We start from the raw sequence: 6,000 nt of genomic DNA on the forward strand, positions 1-6,000 counted from the left end.
ATACTTGGCCTCAAGAGTCATGGTAAAATCTACTAATCTAACAACCAAAGCTTGACCTGAAGTTTGTAGTGGACAATATTCTGCCCCTTAATAGTGGTTCAGAGAATTTATTTATTAATGAATTTAGGTGAAAAACTGGTCTATTAGCCCTGGTAATTGTCTGAATAAGCTACTCTAATCAATAAATCTCATAGTCCTCTTTAACAGTCCAGTCTAGAGGATTTTTATTACTTGAGTATTAGCACGTGAACGTAAATTGTATTTCTTTAAAATAAAATTATGTGATATTCACCCATACAGCAAGTGTTTATTAAGCACCTACTTAGTGATGGGTATTGAGATTAACACCATTTCCAAGGGAGAAAGATGAGCAGTCTTCTCCTGTGTGATTTACAGCCTCTGAAAACTCACTGGAGGTTCAGCTGTGATTTGATTCTGACTCAACGGCAATGAATTTTGAATTTTGTAGACCATGGAAGGATTTCAGATTTTATTCTAAGAAGAGGTTTATTATTACCATACTATGATGACACTTTATTTTGTTTTGGTAGTTTATTGTGTTTTTATTGTATTAAAATACTTAATCTGCAATTAAAGAAGTTTGTTTTACATCCAACAATATCTACACAAATTATTCAGTGACATGAGTAACATTATTTACAGTGTATGAACATTCTCAATATTTCTGTTCACAGTGTTCTGTTTCCATTAATCTAATTTTCCTTTTCCCTTACTTTCTTCTTATTGTTTTAAAGTAACCAATTGGTCTCATATAGATACTTTTTTTTGAAAGGAATTCACCACTCATAGATCATATTCTTTATTTTATGAATCAGTTCGCTATTTAGCTAAAAGGTGACCTCAGGGATTTATTTGATTCAAAGTGTAAAGAGTATCCAGGATGGTCTTCTCAGGGAATCCTATACTCTCGACTGATTCAGTAAGTCTGGGTTTTCTAGAGGAAAAATTTGAAATTTGGGTCACATATTAGTCCTATTCCATCTATATCTGTTTTTGTGGCCCTGGTCTGAATGGTTGATAGTTCTATCTCAGCACCATCTAGTTCTTCTCATGTCAGGGTAGGTGAGGCTGTGGGTCATGTGGACTATTAGTTCTGTAGACTTGTTTTATTTCTTTGAATTTGTCTTCTTCCTCTTTTCTTCTGGATGACTACAAACCAACAGTTGTAACTTAGATGGTCACTCACAAGTTTTTAAGACCCTAGATGCTACTAACTAAATGAGAATGTGGAACATGAACTTTATGAATGCTATCATGCCAATTATTTGCTCAACATACTGATAGAATAGGTATAAAGAAAGGAGACAGCCCTGATACAGATCCTTCCTGATTTTAGATGTGCAGTGTTCCCTTGCTCCATTTGGATAACAGCTTCTTGGTCTATGTATAGATTTCGTATGAACACAATTAAGTGTTCCGGGATTCCCCTTCTTCTCAACATTAGCCATAGTTTATTGTGATCCACACAGCCAGTTGCCTTTGCATAGTCAATAAAACACATACAGACATTCAACTGGTATTCTCTACATTTAGTCAGGATCCACCTAACATCAGCAGTGATGTTACAGCTTCTTCTAAACCCAGTCTGAACTTCTGGAAGCTCTCTGTCAGTGTACTGTTCGAGCCATTTTTGGACGATCTTCAGTAATATTTTGCTTGCATGTGATAATAATGACATTTCTTGATTATTTCTATATTCTGTTGAATTTCCTTTCTTGAGAATGGGAACAAACAAGGATGGATCTCTTCTAGTCATTTGGCCAGGCAACTGTCCTCCAAATTTCCTGGCATAGACTGTTGAGCACATTCAGAGTTGTATCTATTAGTTGAAACATGTTAGTCTATGACATGTATTCCTGAGCCTTACATTTTGCCTTTCAGTGCAATTTGGACTTCTTCCTTTGTTACCATTGGCTCTTGTTCATATGGCACTTGCTAAAATTTTCCAGTATCAACCAATTCTTTTTGGAAGGGTGTGCATCAAGGTTGTATCTTTTCTCCATACCTATTCATTCTTTAAGCTGGGCAAATAATACATGAAGATGGACTTTATGAAGAAGAATGTGACATCAAGATTGGAAAAAGGACTCATCACCAACTTGCATTATGCATATGATGCAATCTTGCTTGCTGAAAATGAGGACTTTAAATGCTTGCTACAGAAAATAAGACTACAGCCTTCAGTATGCACTGCATGTTAAAATCAAGAAAACAAAGTCCTTACCTTTGGGCCAACAGGCAGCATCATGAGAGATGGAGAGAGGATTGGAACTGTCAATGATTTCATCTTACTTGGATCCACAATTAGACTTCACTGTTGAAGTCATTGTGTCAGTCCATCTCATTGAGAATCTCCTTTTTTTGCCCCCCACTCACCTTCTACTTTACCAAGTATGATGCTTTGCTCTAGGGACTGGCTCTTCTGATAATATATCCAAAGTATGTGAGACAAAATTATGCTATCCTTGCCTCTAAGAATCATTCTAGTTTTACTTCCTCCACACAGCTTTGTTCATTCTTCTGGCAGTTCATGAGATAGCAATATTCTTCAGTAATACTGTATTTCAAATGTCTCGGTTCTTCTCTGCCTTTCCTTATCCACTGACCAGCTTTCATATGCATATGAGGCAATTGAAAATGCCTTAGGTCAGGTGTACCTCAGTCCTCAAAGTGACAGCTTTGCTTCTGAGCCCTTTGAAGACGGCTTTGGCAACAGATTTTTCCAATACAGTCAGTACAGTTTTATTTAATTATTGCTTCCATGAGTGTTGTTTGTGATTTCAAGTGAAATGAAATCTTTGACAACTTCACTCCATACCACTTACCATGATGTGGTTTATTGATCTGGTTGTGAAGATTTTTGTCGTCTTAATGTTGAGGTAATCCTTACTAAGACAACAGTCTTTGCTCTTCTTCAGTAACTGCTTTAAGTCCGCTTCACTTTCAGCAAGCAAGATTGTATCATCTTAATGTTGTTAGAGTCTTCCTCCAAAGCTGATGCTGTAAAACCCAGCTTCTTAGGTTATTTGTTCAGCAAACAGATTGAATAGGTATGGTGAGAGGATAAAACTTCATACACGTGTTTCCTAATTTTAAACCCTGCAGATTCCTTTTGTTCTGTTCAAATGCCTACCTCTTCTTCTACGTACAGAGTCCATGTTAGGACAATGAAGGTTTCTGGAAATTTTTTCCCTACAATATTTTACATAACTTGTTATTATTCACACAGTTCTCCGCTTACATACATGCATCTATACTTGAAAATACATTTTTGTTTATATTTCTTTTGTTTTAAAATTACATATACTACAGCAATCACTAAGAGATTACTTTTCAAGAATACTTTTCTTTCTCTTCATCAAGCTGTGTATGTGACATCCTTATGTGTATGGTTTTTCCTATTGCCCCAAATAACTGTTGATTATTTAGAAAGTAAAACTCCTTCTCCCCCTCCTAATCCCTGATAACCTGTATTGAACATTAATTTCCGTATGTTTATTTGTTCATGTCACATCATAAAAGTGAGAACATAAAATACTTGGCTTTTTTGTGGTTGGCTATTTCGACATAATGTTGTCTCTTTACAGTCATGTTGTATGGTGTTTTGGATGCTCCCATTTTGCTTTATTGTTGGTTTTCAAAAGGAGAGCAGTGCTGTCAAGAGAAAATGAGAGGAGAATTCCAGCATGGAGATTACTGTAAGCTGAGTGTGTTAGGTGACTAAAATAACGTCTGGCTTTTTCTGGGTAAAATGGGATAGAAGAGTTGAAGAAGTTGGAAAATCATGTGTAAATATGACTTGGCATTTAAGAAATACTGCTTTTTAAGATTATGGAGACTCTAGTGTGCTTGAATGCTTGGAGGATGAAGCTAGTGGAGAGAGACAGATAACAGGGTAGTGAATTAGCTTAGAAATATGGGATGGAATGGAATCAAGAGGGTGTATGGAAGGACTAGGGTTGAACACACCATAGACTGACAAAAGCACAAATTTGTCTTGGAAGAAGTGCAGTGAGAAGGCGCTTGGTAACATAACATATTTTGGGCATATTATCAAGAGGGGTACACTGACTCTTGGTAACCTTGGAAGGAGACTTCATGCTTGAAAATATGGAAGGTTGGTGAAGAAAAAGAAGACCCTTAAGAAAATAGATTGACAGAGTGACTGCATCCAGGGACTTGAGCATGGCAGAAATCCTGAGAATGGTGCAGGATCAGGAAGGTTTTGATCTGTTGTTCATGGGGGCATTATTAGTCAGAGCTGATGTGAAGGTGTCTAACAATTTATAATCTTTCATCGTAGGATCATAAAAGGAAGGGACCAAGGAGTCTGTGATTTCCCATATAACTTGCTTCATTCTCCAGTGACTTGGAGCCTAGAACACATGTGTAACAAAGTTCATGAAAGAAATCTTGGTAGTGTGGTCTTCCAAATTCAGCTTATTTCAGCTGTTTGCACTAACAAGGTTGCAATAATATCTGATATTTAATTGGTACATCTTAGCCATCAGGGAGCTGCTTGTCCTGTTGGTATTACTTTTGATGTTTTAAAAGCATTTTTGTGTAGAATTTTCCCTGATGTAAGAAATTAAATCAGCTCCTTTCGAAGGAGTTGGAGGTTAAGTTCTGGGTAGTGGGAACGCTCAGGAGAGCAAGCATGCTGTTGCTCATGCCAGACCACTTCTGTGTTATTTGAGATTATGAGTTCACACAAATTTTTAAAAATTAATCGCTTATAATACGAGGATAAGTGCATCATTGGAACTTTCTAAGGATATACTCCCTTACCTTCCCTGTTTCATAGTCAACCCTGAATCATGGAGTTCTCTTCCATGTTCTAATCTGTATTTCTTTCTTGGGCACCACCTACGTGGAAGGATGAGTGCTGAAGTCCAGCTCTCCTCTGTACTCCCAGAATTAGGCCCATGTTTGAGCATTTTGTAAGGTCTTTCAAGAATTGTTCCAATGAGATAATTTCCCTTGGAAAACTTGGTGTATAATAGCATTCATTGTCTACATGGTTTCCTGAAGCCTAGCCAGCTTTGAGATGTTATCTTCATCATTGATGAATATTTATTAAACATCTCTGGATTCACCAGTAAGAGGATATTTTTTCCAAATTGTTACTTTTCCCTGTGTATAAATAGCAACAGAATTGTCCTGCAATGAAAAGAGCCACAGCTAACTTTTACAGTCATATGTAATTTCTCTGCCAGAGAATTATTACATTATTTCACTGAATTTTCACAGAACCTTAAGAGGTAGGTTCTGTTACTTTTAATATGTGTAAATGAGGAAACTAAGGCAAAGAGAGTTTAATTAGCTTGTCTGAGATCATATGCTTGTTAACTGCCATGAAGTTCGTTCTGACTCATAGTGGCCCTCTGTCTAACAGATTAAAGCATTTTCTGGTTCAGTGCCATCTTCATGGTTATTAGCACGTTCAAGTCTATGTGTCTGTCCATCTCACTGAGTTTCCTTGTTTTTGCTGACTCTCTGCTTTACCAGACAAGGTATATCTTACTAGCAATTGAGCTTTCTTGATGACATGACTGAAATAAATTAGCCCGAGTCCCATCACCCTTACTCTCTAAGGAGCATTCTTGGCTGTATTTCTTCTATGACTGATTTGTTTATTCTTCTGGCAATTCATAGTCGAGTCAGTATTCACCATCAACATCACAATTCAAATGCAATTACACATACCAAAAGCTTATTTCCAGTAAGGAGATTTCAACTCATAGTGATGTTGTAGGACAGAGAGGAACTGTCTCATAGCATTTCCAAGGCTATAAATTTTTACAGAATTTGTTGTTGTTAGGTGTCATCGAGTCAGGTATGACTCATAGCAAACCTACAGATAATAGATCTGAACTCTGTCTTTTTTTTTTCTATAATTATATTTTATTAATTTTCATAAACATTTACAGAGATTTTGGGCTTCCACTCATTCATTGTTGCACTATTCTCTCTACCCTT

The 6,000-nt window shown here is 36.7% G+C and overlaps 1 protein-coding gene across 1 annotated transcript in view; it reads left to right on the top strand.

The window, feature by feature from the left end:
• The window catches only part of GSAP (gamma-secretase activating protein), a 112,288-nt gene that overhangs the window by 51,952 nt on the left and 54,336 nt on the right, over positions 1-6,000 (top strand). The window lies entirely within an intron of this gene.

The sequence above is a fragment of the Elephantulus edwardii genome, unplaced genomic scaffold (assembly GCF_000299155.1).
Source record: "Elephantulus edwardii isolate Elephantulus edwardi_28Jun2011 unplaced genomic scaffold, EleEdw1.0 scaffold00022, whole genome shotgun sequence".
NCBI lineage: Eukaryota > Metazoa > Chordata > Mammalia > Macroscelidea > Macroscelididae > Elephantulus > Elephantulus edwardii.